The following is a 21,050-nucleotide window of genomic DNA, read 5'->3' on the forward strand; positions in this document are numbered from 1 at the left end:
TTGGGTCAGCTGTACACTAAAAATAGAATGCATAAATGCTTTTTTTTAGGGCTATTTATGTAGGTAAGAATAACAACTGCATGGTGATTAAATATGTGAATTAATATATCATGAATTCCTGTTATATAAATGATCAACTCATGATTTATGAGATTGGTTAAAAGGTCATGTATTAGTCATCTTGAATATTACTGAGTGACCCTGTGTTCCTCTCCTCGCCTTTCCAATCTGGGGGATGTAACAGGAGAATATTAGGTTGTTGTAGTGTAGTGAGAGAATGGACAGGCATGTTTTGGTTGGCAGAAGCAGTGTATCTACTGAGTGCAGGTACAGTAGGCCTAAGTGTCTATCTTTTTTTTACCATCATTATCAGATATTATTTAAAGTCTATGTTGTTCACATAAATACGATATGTGATAACATTCAAAGTCACAAAAAAGTGACTCCACACAGTGAATAGTGACTCCCACACCTTATCGGGCTGTTCTTTGGTACTTTTTTGACCATTTCCTTTTGGCTGCAGTGACACATACAGACACAAACACAGTTTTCCATTTGCTGAGGACATCACTGTGCAGTAGTGGGTTAATATTTCTTTGGAAAAAGTGTAGCTTGTGTTTTTATAGCATTATAGTCTTCCCGATGACTCAAAGCATCCAGTAGTAGTTTCCATTTACAGGTATTTCTTTGTCTTTGAACGGTGGAAGGAAGTGACAGCACCCGAAGCAATGTACAGGGAATTGTGGTCCTGGGTTTTCGACTCAGAGTTCAAGTTCAAGTTCGCCATATTATGCAATGTAGTCTATTCAGTTTCATCTATATAGTGCCAAATCCACAATAAGGTGCTTTATAATGGAATGGTAAGGACCCTATTATAATACAGAGAAAACCCCATTAATCAGACAACACCCTATGAGCAAGCACTTGGGACAGTGGGAAGAAAAAACTCAGCTTTAACAGGAAGAAAGCTCCAGCACAACCAGGTTCAGGGACGGGCAGCCATTTGTCATGATCAGTTGGGAATAAAGCGTGGGAGACAGGACAAAACAGGACACTGTGGACAAGAGCTAGAGATTAATAATCACTAACGATTAAATGCAAAGTGGTGTGCAAACACACAGTGAGTGGAAAAAAAGCGAGTGAAGAAGCATTAATGGGAAGTCCCCAGCAGCCTGGGCCTACTGAAGCAGAACTAAGGGAGAATTCAGGGTCACCTGATCCAACCCTAACTATAAGCTTTATCAAAAAGAAAAGTTTTAACCTAATTTTAAGAGAGAGTGTCTGTCTCCTGAATCCAAACTGGGAGCTGGTTCAACAGAGGAGGGGCCTGGAGGCTGAAGGCTCTGCCTCCCGTTCTACTTTCAAATATCCTAGGAACCACAACAAGCCTGCAGTCTGTGAGTGAAGTGCTCTAATGGAGTTATACGAGGTATACATGAGGTCTTTAAGATAAGATGGGGCCTGATTATTCAAGAGTTTGTGCGTGAAAATGTAGAATTAATTCTGGATTTAACAGGGAGGCAATGAAGAGAAGCCAAGCGAGAGAAATATGGTCGCTCTTTCTAGCCCCTGTCAATACTCTTACTGCAGCATTTTGGATCAACTACAGGCTGTTAATAATTTAGACACAATGTATCTAATTTTAGAAATATAGCACAAATCCAAGAACGTAGCCTGACATATTAGTTTAATAAGCACAAATCCTGTTTAGAAATGACCCCAAGATTCCTCACAGTGTTACCTGAGGCCAAGGAAATGCCATCCAGAGTAATTATCTGGTTAAACACCAATTATCTTATCACAAATTATCTAATTCTATATGAATCGTAGTTTGCTCATAGCCATGGTGTTTGAGCTGTGTTTTCCAGTTTAATTTTTTTTTCTGTTTGTCTTTGCCTTGTTTATATTCTGAGGTTCAGTTAGTTTTATTTACTTTTCAGTTTAGTCATTGTCAGTTTTTGTCAGTCACTGTTCTTCATTTCCTGTTTTATTTTGGTAGTTAGGTGTTTCCTGTGTTCCTCCACTCTTCTGCCGATTGTGTGAAGCTGTGTCATTCCTTCCACCTGTGTCTGATTCCCATTATCCGTCAGTGAGTGTGCATATTAGCCCACTCAGTCCTTTGTCAGTGCATTTGTTTGTCCTCCTGAACTGCTTCCAGTCTGCTTTTACTGTTTACTGTCTGTTTGTAGTGTTTCTTGTCATTTTTGGTTTTAGTTTTTCCTTACAGAGTCTTTTGTGACAGTTCTGTTATGTCTTCCTTGAATTTTATTCCCCTTTTCAACTTGTTTTCAGTTGGACTGTTACAGCTGATATTCATTTAAGGTATGCTGTAAGTGTCATTTCACCTGCCTATATTATAGTCTGCATTTGGGGTTCTCATCCAGAATTCATGACACAGGGAGAACATACAAACTCTTATAGCTAATATAGTCTTACCATCAGGAACTGATACCCCTTACCCTTTAGCAGAAAATCCTTCTTGGAAGCATTTTGTATAACTGTGCCAGAGTCTGCCATTGGGTTTGCCTAAATGTTTGACCTAAATTTGTTCCATATAAAATTTCCTCTGCTGAAAAATATTAATTCAGAAGGTTTAAAATCTAGGCTTTTTTTTCACCAGAGCACGCCATAATCCTCCATTTCTTCTTTCTAGGCCATTCCTTAGTGGATTTGCAAGCTAACTTATTTTGTTACCCTACTGAAAAGTCCTATCCTAGTTCAAAATGAAATTTTAGAAAGATGGCCTTACATTACCTTCTAAGCGCATGATGTGGAATCCATAGTTAAATCAGTGACTTTAGGCTTCTCAGTTCCCGAAGGAGCAAAGTAACCCCAAACTGAAATATTTCCACCAACAAGAGCTGCAGTGAATGTGAGATTTTTTTTCTTCTACTTTTGGATACGGATCCCATGCTATTCAGATTCATGAAATCACTCTCCTTTGACACCAGCTGTTGCAAGAGTTGCCTGCAGATGATGTAATGAAATTTGGGGTTTATTGGAGACTTCTTTCACATCAAACAGTCTGCTCCTGGGCTGACTGTTATGTATGATGTATTTCAAATAATTTAGAGATCTCTTTTTTAAATTCCTTGCCAGACTCTTTGGAATCATATACATAAGAAATTTCTAAAGCCTGTAAATGGTTCTTAACATCTTGGCTTAATTACTCCACACACTTTAATAGCAAAAAGAACATGAGAGTTTCGATCAGGGGTCCCCAATCCCAGTCCATGAGGGCCAGTGTCCCTGCAGGTTTTAGATCTCACTCTGGGTCAACACACCTGAATCACATGATTAGTTCATTACCAGGCCTCTGGAGAACTTCAAGACATGTTGAGGAGGTCATTTAGCCATTTAAATCAGCTGTGATGGATCAAGGAAACATCTAAAACCTGCAGGGACACTGGCCCTCGTGGACTGGGATTGGGGACCCCTGGTTTAAATGGTAAAGGTTTAAATTAGACCCTGCTGCTCTCAAAGAAAGTTACCAGGAAAGTTGGTTGAAAGATTGATGTTATTTTCCAAGTGTGATGCCAAAAAGTCTACTGTAGATGGGCCAATCTTAATGATGATTTCTGTTATAGACAGTGTTGTTGTTAATGTATGTTTGGGGCGTTGCACCCCGGAACCTTCAGAGGTTTTTCAGGGTTCTCCCTGCCGGAATGTTATGTGTGGGACAGTTTCCTGTATGTGTGCGACTAGCTGTGGTTGTTTCTAAAAGTGGTCAGTAAACGTCCTAAAACTGGCACTTGAGTTTCCGAGCATTTTTATCCTGAGGTTATAACAATTTCCATTGGTGACCCAGCTGGAACCTCTGTTATGAAGCACAACATTTTTGCAAAAAAAGAGAACAAACGCTCATGTGCTACTCGTTAGCAGCTTTCTTAGTTCTGAATTGGTTGTGATGGTGCCAACATTCACTCTACATACACAGATTTCTATGACTATATGCCCTGTAAAATGTAAAAAAAAAAGAAAACAAAAAAGAAACACTTTATTAAAAAAATAATTCCCAAACTTTAATTATTTTTCAAACACTAGACCCTGAGAAAGATGAAATATTTGCTGGATTTTCATGACTTGTAATTAATCTGTAACTTTTAAAACTGCATTTATGGAATAGTAGGTCAAGTTGATGGAATTAAATTTTTTTGTGATTAGTTTGAGTAAATAATCTTTATAAGCAGGCTCTGTTAGAGGAAACTTCTGTCCCAACAGATATAATGTAAAAGCATCCACTCTTCCACTGAGACCATTTCTGATGAAGCAGGCAAAGAGCAGACGGATCAACTGAAGGGCTAAAAGCATCTCTCAGGTCTTGTGTCAGACATTGGCTGACATCACTTTCAGATATTGTTTATCTATTACAGTCTTTTAGGTCTGACACATCTTCATTTGTCCTCTACTTGTTCAGTTAACCCAAATTTCTAAGGACACACTGCACACTGTGGTAAAATATAGTTTTAAGCTAATAGAGCTTTCAGAATCTCACTAAAGAATCTTCAACTAAAGAAATGGGAACAAATGTCTTCTTGAAACACGCTGCTAGTAATAGAATGCCTACGGAAGCAACTTGAAATTCTTTGCAAAGTTGTCTATTATGTGTAGACACAACTGGTCCCTCAAGTTAGGCATCTTTCTTTGCTTGAATAATTAATTGTAGCTAAGACAAAACATTACTGTGACTTAAATGGCTGAACAAACATTCCTCTGAAAATGGTCAGGTACAAAGACTGGACCGGCCATCAGTTCATGTCCTGATGCTCCAGTGTACCTGGGTTATGCAGCAAAACAATGACCCAAGACACACCAGCAAGGCCACCATTGAATGAATAAATTAAAAGCTACACTTCAGTAAGACTGAGATGCATAAAGGGCACTAATCTAATGTAATGTATGGGTCCCTCTCTCACAACTGCACTCACGGGTACAGTTGCATCATATAAAGCATGCATTCACTGGAGCCGGTAAAAGTTGAGCACGTACACCCGTGCCCAATTAGGGTAACAGAAGAAACAAGCTACCGTCTTCTAATGAGATCTCTGCACTTCTAAATCTAGAGGGGCTTCTTAATCATTTATCCATTTCAGTTCTCCTGAAAGCAATATGACACACTCTTTGAAGCTTCCTACTGTGACCTCATCATCCCCTCTTTTGCAAAACAAAGAGCCATATTTCTGAAAGACAGTATTTTTGGAAAACAAAGCAACAAAGGTCTTAGAGAATCGCTCTGAGGACAAAAGGAACAAAGGTGTATTTGAATTTGTAGTATATACAAAAAGAAACAGACTACAAATAAAAGGAAATGTAAACATTTATATAAGATTAAAGGTGGTGGAAGGGCTCGCATTATAAAGGGTGTCATCAAATTCACTGAAGCAAGTCAGTGGAAGTTCAGCCTCGTGTAGAACATACAGTCTGAGTCATTATCTGTCCGACATCGACTCATCCATGGATTGGTTCAGTTAATGGACAGTGAGTGTGACAGTATCAGTGTATCATTCTCCACTGGCATTGTCACAGACAGGTAATGACAAATAGAGGTTATTTTCAGCTATGTCTCCATGCGTGTGCATGTGCGTCTGCAGATCCACTCAATTTTGCAGCTGATCAGGCAGAAATTTAAATTTTTCATGGGCTGAAGAAAATGGCGTTGAGGAAAAAATGGAGAGAAATGAAAAAAGGATGGGAGGGGGTAGAATGGCAGTAGGATGATGAGTAGAGAGAGAAAAAGTCTAGTTATTTACCCAATTTCCACTCTCATGTCTCTGGATGATCTCTACCAGGAGGTGTATTCAGACGTCAAAGGGGTTATTGGCCCGAGGGGTGTGTGTTTGTGTGTGTGGAATTGAAGCTAATTATCCGAGGAGGAGAAATCCTGCTTAGTTTCCATTTCATTGTGCAGAGCAAAGCAGGTGTCTGACAAACAGTGAAAGCATGATGCAATAATATAAACAGAGAAAGAGAGCCATTTTCTTAATTTGTTGGTGCTTGAATATGTCGGCGTGCTTTCATTTCTGAGTAAATCTGCTGGACAGCCTTAGGTCGCAGTGCTCTTTAGCTTTCAGGGTAGTTCTTTTCTGAGAAAGCAGGTGATAAATAGCTCCAACAGCTAGAGTTTGCAGTATGTGGTTACTTGGGGATTGACTATGGTTTTATGCTTGGATTTGTTGTTGTCATGCTCCAGAAGGAATTGGGGACCCAATCAGATGCGTCCCAAGTCTATTGACTTTTCAGACTCCCGCTGTAGAGTAACCAGCAGGTTGACATTTTGGATTAAAATGTCTCCACAGCTATTAGATGGGCCATGATATCCTTAAATCTAATTTCAACAACTGCTTGATAAATTATGAGCTTGAACATTGTGATTTCTATATGATTCTCAATATTTGGATTTTCTGTGATCTACTGAAATAAATAATTCTTTTTGTTTGCTCTGCTGTTTGAATATGAATCAAGAATTTACATTAGTTTAAGTTTTGTTTGTAACATCAGTCAGTTATTGAATGAATTATTCGACACAATAAATAACACTTCCTATTGTTCTGTCTTTGTACAGTGCAGCTTTGTGGTAACTTTGGGAAGTTTTGCATGTTCTGTATTTGTCATCTGTTAGTACTGATTTGTGACATCATCTGTCAAATGTCTTTTTGTTTGAAATACTGTTGCAACTTTAACATTAGGGAAACTACAAGGCAGTTGCAGTTGCCTGAAGAAAGGCAACCGTCAAATACTGTTTAACTGACTGCAATCACTTTCAGACAGACTGGAGCAGATTTGCAAATTATTGCTAATATTTTGTAATCAATCTTAGATTCAGAAAGAACCCTTCAGGGTGATTGTGGCTCAAGAGTTGGGAGTTCGCCTTGTAATCGGAAGGTTGCCGGTTCGAGCCCCGGCTTGGACAGTCTCGGTCGTTGTGTCCTTGGGCAAGACACTTCACCCGTTGCCTACTGGTGGTGGTCAGAGGGCCCGGTGGCGCCAGTGTCCGGCAGCCTCGCCTCTGTCAGTGCGCCCCAGGGTGGCTGTGGCTACAATGTAGCTTGCTATCGCCAGTGTGTGAATGGGTGGATGACTGGATATGTAAAGCGCTTTGGGGTCCTTAGGGACTAGTAAAGCGCTATATAAATACAGGCCATTTACCATTTTACCATTTCAGAGTGATAGCAGACTGATCCATTTTAAATGTAGTCTGATTGCTTATGTGTGGAACAAAGTTGCTTTGAAGCTGGTTACTGATTGGTTCCAGACCTGGTCCCCATCTTGGAAATGACCATTTCATAGGCAGTAAAATTGCAAGTTTGGCTATGGGAACTTTGGCCATGATCTTCAACCATTGTTTTTCCATAGCTGATTACAGCACTACAAAAAGCTTCAGCTGACCAATTTGTTTGTTTCATGTTTGACATTTTTATACATTTGCCCATTTTTACTTCATATTTCACGTCCTAACTATTAAACACATTGGGACACCCAGTCTCATAATCTTGAGTAGAAATGATCATTATCAGCTCTCTTCTGGATTATGGGAGCATATGCATTTTTCCTACATCTCTAAGGAATCTGTACAGTGCAATAGCTGCACATTACACTACAACGCATTTGGTCTTAAAAAGTCATTTGGCTTTGTACAGTAACAGAGGTGATTTTAGATATTTTAGTCTATGTTTAGGGACATTTCTCTAACTTTGTCAGGGTCCTGGGACTGGGCGACCCAGGACCCCTGGGCAGTCATGGACCTGTGTTATTGTTGTGTATTTTGGTGTTGCTTCCCCTTCTCTGTGCTTGTGTATATGTGTGTGTGGGTGGCTGAGCACTTGTTTATAGGCGGCGTCAGGCCTGGAGGGTGTGGCCCTGCAAGGGGACTGGCCACACCCGAAGCCACACACCTGCTGCTGATCAGGCCTCGTCGGGGGAGCTACTTAAGAGAGTCTTGGAGCTCCCACCGACGCGGGATCATTCTATGAGACTCCATGTTAGTCTTCTGCTTAGTTAAAGTCTGAGTGTATGCCTACTGGAATTAAGTGTCTTGACGGCTGCCTCTGTCATTTTCCCCTCAGGAGGAGCGTGGAACATCGGAGGGCAGCAGGCACGGGGTGTGTGTGGACACACGGCAGTGGAGAACACGGAGCATGGACTTTTTGGGAAGACACGACACGGGAGTCACGGGAGAGCACGGGGATTTACTGTTATTGTTTCCATCACTGTAAATAAACGCACTGTTTATACACAGAGCACCGCGCCTGGGTCCTCATTCCCCATATCCCCACGGTCTGCCATGCCGCACCGTGACAAACTTGTAGCAATTGAAATCAAGCTAGTCCAATATATTGCGGTACTTCATCAACCAGCATTAAGAAATCTTGTGAATCACAGCCCGCCTCATTCCATCTACAGTCACAATTCTCTCTGATTAGGACATGATAAGCCTGTCGAAGGATGCTAAATAAGATGCTACTTGCTTCCACCGTATATCTACTCATGAATACACACAAGGCCTGCTGATTATAGCGAGGCGAGCAGTTCCATGTACTGCATGACTGTGTGACTCAGTTATCGCTAAAATATATAAAAAGCTGTAACATTAAAAGAAGTGCATAGCCATCGTGACAGGGGAAAAAAGAGTAGACAAGTGAAAGAACCTCTGATTTGGCTTTTAAAAAAACTTTTATTTATTCAGTTTTGCTTGTATCTTGCATTGTAAAATACAATCATTTCCCATTTCTGGTTCAAATCACAGTTTGAAACGCCTTTTGATGATGTGACAGCATATTTGATTTGCAAAGCCTTTTTTCCCCAGTGTCCCAAACTCAGCACAGGCACTGCCAGCAAGCACACTGTGATCATCTGGACCAGCCTTGTGTAGAGGAGACAAGAGAAACAACAGCCTGTGCTGGATGTTCAATAAACCATCTGAAACGAACACACAAACAGAATCATCTAGCTTAGGAGATGGCATATTCATGACCCGTTCTTAGATGTGTTTCGGTGTCAAGGCTCAGTGAACTGTGAACCTTAATGATCTTGTTTCAAAGTTTTCCACACACAGATGAATATTGTGAAGCGCAGATGCTTTATTTGTGGAATATCTCTTGATATCAAAAAGAAGGGGTAAACACACAAGTTATAACAGGCATGGTCATCCAATTCTGAAGTTCTAAGAATTAAAAAAAAAAAAAGGTATAAAAGTATAAGAAGTACCTAAGGTCATCATACTCCTAAATGCTCCCCTATGACCTTTGTTTAGGCCTCCACAAATAGTTAAACCTCATTAAATAAAATGGTTAAACCCCAAAACTCCACTACTAACCAAAATGATTTCCTGGGAATAAAAAAAGTATTTGGTAAAAATGTTTATTATTACACCCAGTTACCATTATTTGAAGAACAGTTGGCAGAAGTTACACACTGAGAAAACACTGGGGTTAGATACTCGCCACTGATGATCACTTAGACCTCTCGGGGTAATTGTTGGAAAATCAGAGTTCAACTTTCAGTGTGTCTTTCCATTTTCAGGTGTAAATACCTGGAATAGTAAAGTGCATGGTGTAGGAGTGGTGAAGAGTTCATTTACTCAATTTCCTGCATTTGAGAGAGTTTATATGCATTGATTTGCACCAGGTGGCAGCATAAACTGGAATGTAATGCAGGGAGGCTGTCTCTGTAAGGCAGGGGTGTCAAACTCAAATACACAGTTGGCCAAAATTCAAAACTGGAACAAAGTCGCGGGCTAACGTTAATATTTATTGAAATATATTTATTCCTCCAGATATAAGAATGAATCTTTTCTTATGGACTCAAACACGTTTTGCTGAAAAACTGAATATGGAACAAGCAAAGCTTAATACTAAACAATATATATATATTAGCTGTATAATACCAGTAGGCCAGCTCTAATAGTAATTTGGTATGGCTTCGCGGGCCAAATGTAATTAGGCTGCGGGCCAAATTTGGCCCGCGGGCCAGAGTTTGACACCTATGCTGTAAGGCATCCTCAAGTGCTTATATAAAAATAATTATTTTCTCATTTAATATAATTACTGCTAAATCAACACACATAAAATCACACTTTATTTGTCTACACTCTTTTGTGTCTGCGTCGGTCCAGAAAGACAGTTGACAATGCTTTCTCACACCAGGCTGATTTGAGTGTCCTTTCTTTGGAGAGCTTAGCTGTTTAAATATGCATGTGCCACCTGTTCATGTCAAGAATCAATTCATTTGTTTTTATTTAAAAGCGTCTGAATTTAAATTACTGTCAAAATCTCATATTCATGTCTGATTTTAAGAAATAATGTTTTGCTACTGAGTCTGACCAAAAAACACAAAGAAACAAAAAACAGATCACAAGACTGTCTCTGCTTTTGTGCGGTGTTCATTTCAATTTAAGGTTATCACAAACGATTCAGTAGAGGTATGAATACATAATATTCATATTTAGAAACACTTGTTGAATGACAAGAAGATGCTTCCATCTCAGAAGCATTTACTAAGTATAGAGGATTTTCTAAGTGTTACTTTATTTGTATCTGTAGGTAGGCTCAGGTTACAGTAGGTTACAGTACTGTTAGGGTCATTTTTCAAAATGACCCTAACAGTAGATAGGCATAATATGACACAGTGTCAAAAAAGTGCCTGCATTTCATCCAAGTAATAAAAGATTTCTTTTATCTAAGTGATGCTGCTGGAGCAAAGCTATTTTTAAACAATACTATTCAGTTTCTTCCTTCTGGGTGAAACTGAAAGTTCAAACTGTCTGACGTACAGGGATGCTGGTTTCAGCCGTGGCCAGACTATTTAACAATTCGAGTGAGTTTCTAATTTTCACAAATATGTATCCAAACCATGACACCAAGGGCCAAAACAGACCCATTAAACACACAATAATAAGAGGTCATCATGGTTTCTCAGTCAATAATTGTTCTGTGATATTTATAGGATTGCACACAGTCTGACTCTTAATCATTTTGTGTGGATGAGGGTGTCTTCTAAAATCAATAATAATTTCTTTCGTCTTGATTAAATGAAGATGGGACTCATCACATCACTTCACAAAAAGACTGTGCCATGTTTGGTTTAATTGTCGTGGAGCTGACTAACAATAACAGTCATCTTTAAAATGGTCCTGCTTTCCAGAGTTTAATCTTATTGGTTACAAATTTCACCCACAAGGCCAAAAAAACAATGATTAAAATATGACTTGTGTTAAAAGCAGGGGGATAAAAACATCAGTCGGGTATTACGTATTTCCCTCCTGTTTAATGAGTTAAAGTCGCTGCTGGCGTCTCCACTTCCACCCATGCAGTCAGGCACATGCTCAATTTCATCATAACTGATGTTACATTAACTGGTGTGAAATCTTCAGCATTTTGGGATAAACAGAATCTAAAGTTGTTGGCTGTTCATATATGAAAGAGGAAAGAAAAGTGATACACAAAGAAAAGCATTCTGTAACAGTAGCATTACTTTTATGTAATGTTTGATAGAATGCTCCCATCTTGTGTTCAGTATGTGACATTGCAGTTCAAAGATATTAATTATATTATCATGGATTTTTAAAATAGTGTGGAAAAAACTAAAACTAACTTGAGTTAGCATATTGGAAGTAAATTAAAGTGTTTCATATAAAAACCAATAAATCCGTGGAGTTAGTTATGAATCAGGACAAGATAAGAGAATAAATGTATTGCATCTATTGTGTGTTGTCTACAGTTTAGGGGAATAACTGGGAGGAACTTCCTATTGAATTGCACATACAGTACTGTAAAGTTTTAGGCAGGTGTGAAAAAATACTGCAGACAAAGAATGCCCATTCCCGCCAAATGCCTGGAGAGACTGGTCATTAAACACATCAGAGCTGCTTTTCCACCATCCCTGGACTCGCACCAGTTTGCATACAGGGAGAACCGGTCAACCGAGGATGCGATCGCCACAGTGCTGCACACATTACTGAAGCACTTGGAACACAGGAACACCTATGCACGGCTCCTCTTTGTAGACTACAGCTCGGCTTTTAATACCATCCGGCCATACAAACTCCGTCCCAAACTTAACTCCTCTCTGTGCAACTGGATTGTGGACTTCCTCACTAACCGTAGACAGAGTGTCAGAGTGGGTAAGAACACCTCTTCCACCCTTGTGGTCAACACCGGTGCCCCTCAGGGGTGTGTTCTGAGCCCTCTGCTATACACTCTCTTCACCCATGACTGTATTTCCTCCTGCGCGTCCAATCTCATTGTTAAGTTTGCAGATGACACTACAGTGCTCGGACTTATATCCAACGATGATGAGAAAAACTATAGGACAGAGGTGCAACAACTAGAGTCATGGTGCCACAACAATAACTTGGTCTTAAACACCAAAAAGACCAAGGAGATCATTGTAGATTTCCGTAAGAGGGGTCATAACAACCATCTGCCTCTCTTCATTGGCAGTGAGGCGGTGGAGAGGGTGAGCAGTTTTAAATTCTTGGGGGTAACTGTGACCGAGGACCTGTCCTGGGGCAACCATATCACCTCAGTTGCACGGAAGGCCCAACAGCACCTCTACTACCTGAGGAGACTGCGGAGTGCACACATTCCCAGATCTCTGATGTTGAACTTCTACAACTGTGCCATCAGCAGCGTTCTGACGTATGGATTTCTAGTGTGGTTCCCCAGCTGCACCAAGGCCGATCAGCAAGCACTCCAGCGGGTGGTGAAAGAAGCTGGCAGAATTATTGGAACAAGTCTGCCAGAGATCAGTAATATCTTCCCCACTCGCTGTCTGAGGAGGGTGCACAGTATCCTGCGGGACCAACATCACCCTGCGCGCCACCTTTTCCATCTACTGCCCTCAGGGAGAAGGTACAGGTCTATACAGGCCAGAACATCCAGACTGGCCAACAGCCTGTATCCACAGGCTGTGAGGCTCCTGAACTCTCTGCCCCCTTCTCACGGACAATAACCATATCCAACTTCTTAATAGCAATGAACTGGTCTGCATTGGTGCATCATATCTTTATTCTCTTCCCCCTCCTGCCCCCCCCTCTTTCTTAAATAGATGACTATCATATCTGATATCATATCTCACAGTACAATAATATTGAATGGGTTGCATTGTTGTATTTTGTCATGTTTCTCAGGTCTGTCTGAATTTCTACGAACATTATTGCTAAGGATTGTCTTATTGCATTGGAGTCACACTGGGTTAAATATGTACACTTGGGTTTTAAGGGGTATTTATTATTTTCTTCTTTTTTGGGTTGTATGGAAGCCCCAAACGCAATTTCATTGTTCTTGACAATGACAATAAATAAATAAATACTAAATACTAAAAATACTTTCAGAAATATAAATGATTGTTTATTGGCCCCAAATGTGTTCTGCAGCAGGACAACGACCCCAAACATACAGGGAGTGCAGAATTATTAGGCAAATGAGTATTTTGTCCACATCATCCTCTTCATGCATGTTGTCTTACTCCAAGCTGTATAGGCTCGAAAGCCTACTACCAATTAAGCATTTTAGCATATTAAGCATCTCTGTAATGAGAAGGGGTGTGGTCTAATGACATCAACACCCTATATCAGGTGTGCATAATTATTAGGCAACGTCCTTTCCTTTGGGTCTGTGAAGGTTCTCAGTCATCCAGGTCATCGTAGTCAAAGGAGCTTGCAAAGAAAAGCGTCTGGACTTCTTTAAGTTGCTTGAAGACGTTTCACCTCTCATCCTAGAAGCTTCTTCAGTTCTAAGGTCAAATGGTGGGGAGTCCCAGATATAACCTAGTGGGAGTAACCCCCCACAGACAGACAAAAGGACCCCCTGATGATCCTCTAATCGCCTGAGCCAAGGTGTGAAACTGGGTGTGGGTCCCAATCAGCCAGAGTTTCGGGTGAGTTCATTGTGAAACCTGGCCCCACCTTATCATGCGAATTCCTGAGGTCAGATGGCCCAGGATGTGAGTGGGCGTTAAGGCGTCTGGGAAGGGATCTCAAAACTGGATTATAGATGGCAGAGAGTTGGTGTCGTAAACCACTGCCTCTGTTCAAAGATGGTCGCTCACAGTGGACATAGATGGCTTCTTTCACTCCTCTTTCAAACCATCTGTCCTCTCTGTCCAAAATGTGAACATTGGCATCCTCGAAAGAGTGTCCTTTATCCTTAAGATGCAGATGGACTGCTGAGTCTTGTCCTGTGGAGGTGGCTCTTCTGTGTTGTGCCATGCGCTTGTGAAGTGGCTGTTTGGTCTCTCCAATGTAGAGGTCTGAGCATTCCTCGCTGCACTGTACAGCATACACCACATTGTTAAGTTTGTATTTTGGCGTTTTGTCTTTTGGGTGAACCAGTTTTTGTCTGAGCGTGTTGCTGGGTCTGAAATGCACTGGGATGTCATGCTTGGAGAAAACTCTCCCGAGTTTTTCTGATACACCAGCTACATAGGGGATGACAATGTTGTTGCGTCTGTCCTTCTTATCCTCCCTCGCTGGTGTCTGGTCTTCTTTTCTGTGCCTCTTTGCTGACTTTAAGGACGCCCATTTAGGTCCTTTCCTTTGGCCAAATGGGTCAAAAGAAGGACTTGACAGGCACAGAAAAGTAAAAAATAGTGAGATATCTTGCAGAGGGATGCAGCAGTCTCAAAATTGCAAAGCTTCTGAAGCGTGATCATCGAACAATCAAGCGTTTCATTCAAAATAGTCAACAGGGTCGCAAGAAGCGTGTGGAAAAACCAAGGCGCCAAATAACTGCCCATGAACTGAGAAAAGTCAAGCGTGCAGCTGCCAAGATGCCACTTGCCACCAGTTTGGCCATATTTCAGAGCTGCAACATCACTGGAGTGTCCTATGGAACGCCAGGACTGCCATAATGAATTAATTAAATACACCATTAAATAATTAATTAAATGTGGCAATAATTAATTAAAATTGGAATTAATTAATTAAATAAATAGTTATGACACATGTAATTAATTAATTATTGACACATTTAATTAATTATTTATGTATTTCACATTTTAATTAATTATTGACACATTTAATTAATTATTGACACATTTAATTAATTATTTAATGATATATTTATTTATTTCATTTTGGCAGTCCTGACGCCTGGCTCTCGTCATGAAATAATTTTATCTGTCAGCCTCACCCATCAAACTCAGGGGGCGGGGTTAACGCTGCCCATGCAGCTTCTCTAACATTTGATTGGTTGCCGTGCAAAGTAAGTCAAAACAGGTCGATCCTAGATAATCGATTGCTTGTGTAGACTTGGGGCAGCCAGTTATCCCAGAATGCAGATCAAATCACAGGCAGCAATGGTGGTGGTGTAGTTTTAAAATACCCCGTTTTTCTGTCACCAGCTACACTTTTAACAGTGTTTTAGCCGCGAATGTCGCGACGTATGTCTGGTCAGGTTGTCAACATAGAACATGTTTGCAAAAGTGCTCAGATGTTTTCAGAGATTTCACTAGCTCTGCTAACAGTTAGCATGCAGAGCGCACCGAGGGGGTACATTAACCGGTTTGTTTACATATTCCACTCTCCGTGTTCCACATGTTGCATTCGCAGATTCTCATTTTCACCGAACGATCGTCTCTTTCCGCCTGGTCTTGTGTCTCTGTGCTTCTGTAACATAAAGAACGAGCTGACATTTTTCTCACGAAACCAGCGATCAGCTCAGCAGACCCTCAGTTTACCTGCATGCATCCTCCTCCTCATCTGTCAGCTGTTTAACACCTGCTGCTAATTCAAGAAACACGCCTAGTTACCTGGTGATAGTCACAGTTTAACTGGGCAGCCGGTGCTCGATATAACGCAATGTCAGCGCATTTTTCTGCACAAGATAAGTAAATATAGTATTTTCCCCGAGCGCAGAGCTGCTGGAGCTTGTTTCCTTACAGAGCACTTTATAGGCGAACAGCTTTATCAGCGGCTGATGTCCAATCACCAGCACACAGCTTTGAAACCTCAGCTGAGTTTTAGCTCTCAGTGGTTAAACGCTGGACTTCATTCACTCAGGTTCTGTCTGTCGGGTCACGTTTACTTCGCTGTTTTATTTACAACTGAGCAAATCGGTTTGGCTGAGGTTAAAGTTACGTTTCATAACTGCATAGTTTCACAGACGTTTAATGGTTCACTGGCACATGTGTTAGACTGAACTATCATCTAAATATCATCTGTTTTTTAATAGTTATTCAACTGTATTCTAAGCACCAGCTGTCTGTTAGAATGTGATTTTTTTTCTCTCTCTGTTGGCAGAGGTATAAAAATGCGCAGGAAAATCTGACGTGCATGGCAAACTTCACCGACGATATTTAGGGAGGAATAAACACACATCAAACATAAATGAACCATTTGCCTGTCTCCATAATTGAGAGCATTTTCTCTTCTTATGTCAACACACTCTCTCTCTCTCTCTCTTTTTTTTTTTTTTTTTGCTTTTTCGGTCATGTTATGTTTACCTGTCAAAGGCTTGTTACAAACTATGAAACACATTGTGCAGACTTCTGGATGTTAGAAGAAAACGAATACTGCTCATGAATGAGACTAAAGGCAGGAAGGTGTCCTTTAAAACTAAACATGTTAATAGGACCTCCCTATTTATATCATAATTTATGATATAGCACGTGTATTTCAGTAATATCCTGCTGAGGCCACTATACGTGCTGGCCTCATATCAAATGTGAAGGCAGACTGAGTCTATGTTTGACGTTTTTTATATCTAATCTTCCTTTTCAAACATTTAAACAGCAGCGAGTCTGCAGCTGAGGGAATACAAATTCAAATTGTCGGAACAGGTTTGCTCGTTTCTTGGATTCATTTGGTGATTTATTAAATGTATAACTGTTATTCTAATCTGCTGCTGAGTCTCTTACACTTTTCTTTATGCTGTATATTTTCACGTCTCTGGAATAGTTGGCAGTTAGATAGTCAGCTGGGAAACTTTGTGTTAACTCATGGAGCTGAGGATATCGTGGATATGCTGACCTCGCTGCGTGGTGTACAGAGCGAGGTCAGCATGATTAATATTCACAATAAAAATATTAGCCGAACATCATGAAGTCTGTATGTGTTTCATAGTGTCGAACAACCTTTGTACAGTTAAAGCCAGCAGTTACTACATGACGGAAACACCAACGTTATCTCTTTTATGTGTTTATACACAGGTCACGCTGATTACTGAACAAAAACCCAAAGATCAGATGTTAAACAGATTTATTTGCTCTCTCTCCTCCTTAAACATGTTTTTAATGTTAGTTATAATTCAGAATTGGCGACTGAAACACGTAGGACACATAAGAACATCAGGAAATAAAACACCGATAAATATAACCTCAGTAAAAGAAGTCAGCGGGGGTTACTACAGCTGTGTACCGGGGCCTGCGCTTTGTCGGTGGGATTGCTTGCGAGGCGAGCGGGTCTATCCCACGCTTTGCCGTGAGACTGGGACGACATCTCCGAAATCATCGAAACACTTTTGCAAAGAGGCTGTATCTTGACAAACCGACCAGACACATGAAGATTAAACCACTACATTCTCGGCTAAAAAAATATTAAAACGGTATTTGGTAACACACAAACAGGGTTTTTCAAAGCTCAGTTCTGTTAGCTTCCACATGCCGGTTGTTGTGTGCTAGAAACAATGGCCACCAGGCCAAAGCAATGGTTTTGACTCGATCAGCGTTAACCCCGCCCCCTGAGTTTGATGGGTGAGGCTGACAGATAAAATTATTTCATGATGAGAGCCAGGCGTCAGGACTGCCAAAATGAAATAAATAAATATATCATTAAATAATTAATTAAATGTGTCAATAATTAATTAAATGTGTCAATAATTAATTAAATGTGTCAATAATTAATTAAAATGTGAAATACATAAATAATTAATTAAATATGTCAATAATTAATTAATTAAATGTGTCAATAATTAATTAAAACGTGAAATACATAAATAATTAATTAAATGTGTCAATAATTAATTAATTACATATATCATAACTATTTATTTAATTAATTAATTCCAATTTTAATTAATTATTGCCACATTTAATTAATTATTTAATGGTGTATTTAATTAATTCATTATGGCAGTCCTGGCGTTCCATAGTGTCCAAGAGCACAAGGTGTGCAATACTCAGAGACATGGCCAAGGTAAGAAAGGCTGAAAGACGACCACCACTGAACAAGACACACAAGCTGAAACGTCAAGACTGGGCCAAGAAATATCTCAAGACTGATTTTTCTAAGGTTTTATGGACTGATGAAATGAGAGTGAGTCTTGATGGGCCAGATGGATGGGCCCGTGGCTGGATTGGTAAAGGGCAGAGAGCGCCAGTCCGACTCAGACGCCAGCAAGGTGGAGGTGGAGTACTGGTTTGGGCTGGTATCATCAAAGATGAGCTTGTGGGGCCTTTTCGGGTTGAGGATGGAGTCAAGCTCTACTCCCAGTCCTACTGCCAGTTTCTGGAAGACACCTTCTTCAAGCAGTGGTACAGGAAGAAGTCTGCATCCTTCAAGAAAAACATGATTTTCATGCAGGACAATGCTCCATCACACGCGTCCAAGTACTCCACAGTGTCGCTGTCAAGAAAGGGTATAAAAGAAGAAAAAATAATGACATGGCCACCTTGTTCACCTGATCTGAACCCCTTTGAGAACCTGTGGTCCATCATCAAATGTGAGATTTACAAGGAGGGAAAACAGTACACCTCTCTCAACAGTGTCTGGGAGGCTGTGGTTGCTGCTGCACGCAATGTTGATGGTGAACAGATCAAAACACTGACAGAATCCATGGATGGCAGGCTTTTGAGTGTCCTTGCAAAGAAAGGTGGCTATATTGGTCGCTGATTTGTTTTTGTTTTGTTTTTGAATGTCAGAAATGTATATTTGTGAATGTGGAGATGTTATATTGGTTTCACTGGTAAAAATAAATAATTGAAATGGACGACTGTAATTCATTATTATCAGGATGTCCAAAAAACTCACTGAAAAGCCTTCAGCTAATCCAAAATGCTGCAGCAAGAGTACTGACAGGGACTAGAAAGAGAGAGCATATTTCTCCTGTTTTGGCTTCCCTTCATTGGCTTCCTGTTAAATCCAGAATTGAATTCAAAATCCTGCTCCTCACATACAAGGTCTTAAATAATCAGGCCCCATCTTATCTTAATGACCTTGTAGTACCATATCACCCTATTAGAGCACTTCGCTCTCGCTCTGCAGGCCTACTTGTTGTTCCTAGAGTATTTAAAAGTAGAATGGGAGGGAGAGCCTTCAGTTTTCAGGCCCCTCTTCTGTGGAACCAGCTTCCAGTTTGGATTCAGGAGACAGACACTATCTCTACTTTTAAGATTAACTTTCCTTTTTGCTAAAGCATATAGTTAGGGCTGGAGCAGGTGACCCTGAATCCTCCCTTAGTTATGCTGCAATAGACATAGGCTGCCGGGGGATTCCCATGATGCATTGAGTTTTTCCTTTCCAGCCATCTTTCTCACTCACTATGTATTAACAGACCTCTCTGCATTGAATCATATCTGTTATTAACCTCTGTCTCTCTTCCACAGCATGTCTTTTATCCTGTCTTCCTTCTCTCACCCCAACCGGTCACAGCAGATGGCCGCCCCAGCGTGGTTCTGCCAGAGGTTTCTTCCTGTTAAAAGGGAGTTTTTCCTTCCCACTGTTGCCAAAGTGCTTGCTCATAGGGGGTCATATGATTGTTGGGTTTTTCTCTGTATCTATGAAGCGCCTTGATGCGACTTATGTTGTGATTTGGCGCTATATAAATAAAATTGAATTGAAAAATGGGTATATATTTGTTTTTTGTTAAGTTGCCTAATAATTATGCACAGTAATAGTCACCTGCACACACAGATATCCCCCTAAAATAGCTAAAACTAAAAACAAACTAAAAACTACTTCCAAAAACATTCAGCTTTGATATTAATGAGTTTTTTGGGTTCATTGAGAACATGGTTGTTGTTCAATAATAAAATTATTCCTCAAAAATACAACTTGCCTAATAATTCTGCACTCCCTGTACAGCCAAAGTCATTAAGAACTCTCTTCAGCATAAAGAAGAACAAGAAGTACTGGAAGTGATCGTATGGCCCCCACAGAGCCCTGATATCAACATCATTGTAATGGAGGAGGTCACTGTAAGAGGGATGGACTTGACCTCCTGACTATGACTGATGTAGATGATAAGGTGCTGACTCTATGAATCCACAATCTCAACAGGGTTGTCCGATAAGAACAGATGGCGTATCCACAAAATCCACTGCCACTCAGGTATCTGTTGTTCACTCATTTATTTAGCAAGAATCCGAAGCACACATCCATAATGTGAGTGAGGGGATTTAACAGGCTGAAAAAGTGCTATATGCCGTGTGGTGAGTGATGGTGTGGTTTCTGTTGGAAAGAACATAAAAGTCTTCCATAATTATGTGAACAGAGTGAATTAAATGTGTAATACAACAATACAAACAATACTGGATAGTGGAACATTCAACCAAAATAAGGGAGTGTCAACAAATGCTAATTTTACTATTTACATAAATCCTAACTAGGCACTTTACATTAGAGCTAACATGAGAAATTAGTGACGGTCCCTTAATGACCGCACGGCAGAGGCTGCTTCGCAGTAAACGGCAGTAACAATCGGTAAACAAAGTGTGCGCCAAGGATTAAACAAGGGAGGATAATGGCCGCAGCAAAGAACAAACACGATAAAACACAGAAACTTACAGTCTCATGGACGCACACCGCTAACAGCATTAGAAGGAATGAAAATCCACACGGTGAGTAAAACTCTGCTGACTCTTCTCACCTGCAGCTCCGACCGAACTCTCTGCGTCGACGTGTGCGTAATGATGAGGTAGAATTGTGTCTTCTGATTGGGGAAGAGAATGGGTTGCCTCACCGCTCATTGGCTAAACGGCAGCAGTATGCTGATATCTTACTCCGCAGATGTGGCTCCGTTCGTGAGTTCTGTGAACTGGCTGGCCTTTTGTACAGCCGCCCCCAACTTTGCGGAGCAAAGGTGCACTTCACTTAGGAAGGTCAGGCAGTAGACTCC

The 21,050-nt window shown here is 40.5% G+C and overlaps 1 protein-coding gene across 1 annotated transcript in view; it reads left to right on the forward strand.

Moving 5' to 3' along the window:
• LOC309697331 (uncharacterized protein) overlaps positions 1-21,050 on the forward strand; it is a 521,790-nt gene that overhangs the window by 317,525 nt on the left and 183,215 nt on the right. The window lies entirely within an intron of this gene.

The sequence above is a fragment of the Aulonocara stuartgranti genome (genome assembly GCF_965226115.1).
Source record: "Aulonocara stuartgranti genome assembly, chromosome: 20".
Lineage (NCBI taxonomy): Eukaryota > Metazoa > Chordata > Actinopteri > Cichliformes > Cichlidae > Aulonocara > Aulonocara stuartgranti.